A 1739-nucleotide genomic window follows, 5' to 3' on the forward strand; every position below is an offset into this window, starting at 1 on the left:
TCATAGTTGGGGGTTGGGCAGTTAAGAACTAGAGGAAAGTTGTATGTTTCATGGTTGCTACACTGTACCCTGACTGGCTGGTCTCTTCCCTGCCACCTTTCTGTAAGTGGATGTGCAGTTGCCTAAAGATGGGCTTTGGGGCCCCATTCTGCACTACCCCCCATTTACAATGATATGGGATTTTGTTCTTTGATGCTTGATACCTGATCCCTTCAGCACCTCGTAATCACACAGTCTAGTGTCCTTCTTCCATGTGGGTTTTGTTTCTTCTGAGCTAGATGGCTTCTTGCTTACCTTCAAGTCTTTAAGACCCCAGAAACTATATCTTTGATAGCCTGGTGCCATCCACTTTCTTCACCACATTTTCTTATGCACCCATTTGTCTTCAGCGATCATATCAGGAATGTGGGCACATCATATTTTTTTAAGAAGATGCATTAAGCTTTGAGGACACAGGGAATTAAATACTTTATACATTAGCTTCAGTTCTTAGAAGTGTCCAGTATTTTTATTTCCAGGTATTCTTTACTTAAAGTTGTAAAATTCCACCCATGTAGTTTAATACTCAGGAAATGTTTCAATGAGATCATTATGAAGCTATTTGGAATTATTTCTATACTGTTTCTTCTACAGAATTATAGCCTGTTGTGAGCTGTAATGTCTACTTTCTCCATCAGAAATTCCCTTCCTGGGATTCTCCTGCAGCACTGTATTCTAAAAGATTTTCTAAGCAGTGAATGAGTGCATCATAGAACTCAGCTTATCTTCTCTTTTTCCCTTGAGTGCCATATGAATGTCTTGCCATGAGAAAAGATTATTCCCTCGTATTTTAACTGCTTTCCCACTTCTTTAAATGAGGGGGATGTTTCATTAATATAAATGAAACATTTTCTGTGATCAGATGGAATATTTCAATGTTGTTCTGGTGCATTTCAATTTAAGAGCTAATTTGGTGCCTCCAATTTCTTGAGAATGTCATACATTTTTATCTCTTTCACTTTTCTTTGACTATTTAATCTTTAAAGATTAAGGGAAGAGTTTCTTATTTATTTATCTTGAAAACAGTTTTATTGGAACATAATAAGACACAGATCATGCGATTCAATAATGCAATCCTATCCAGAAGAGTTGTATAATCACCACCACAATCAATTGTAACACATTTTCTTCTTTCTTGCTCCCCATTTCTGTCCTACCTCCCCTGTCCAGCCCCCAAGAAATAATTAATCCAGTTATTGCCTGTATAGATATATAATGCAAGAGTTTTATTATAAAAATACAAACTCACTGCTTTTAAGTCTCTGGTGACTCATAGCGACCCCTGGTGGGGTTGCTACAAGATTGTTTACAGAAGTAGAAAACCCAGGCTTTCTCCCATGGAGCTGCTGGTGGTTTTGAACTGCTGACCATGCAGATGGCAGTCCAATACTACCCCATCAGGGCTCCTCTTTTGTTATAAAAGATTTCCCTTTTCTCTTCCATTAACAGATCGTATTATGATGGTTTAATAAGAGAGGAAAGAGGGATATGTGGCACAGTATTGTGGGAATTACAACCAATGAAATGGGTGCAGAGTGTGTGTGTGAATGATTAAATGAAAAACCATCAGTTCTGTAAACCTTCACCCCATTTGAAAAAAATTGTTTAAAATAAATAAATAAAAGGGCCCTGGTAGCGCAGTGATCAAGCACTTGGCTCCCAACTGACAAGTCAGCAGTGTGAACTCACCAACAGAAGAC

Source organism: Tenrec ecaudatus, chromosome 18 (genome assembly GCF_050624435.1).
Source record: "Tenrec ecaudatus isolate mTenEca1 chromosome 18, mTenEca1.hap1, whole genome shotgun sequence".
Taxonomy (NCBI): Eukaryota; Metazoa; Chordata; class Mammalia; order Afrosoricida; family Tenrecidae; genus Tenrec; species Tenrec ecaudatus.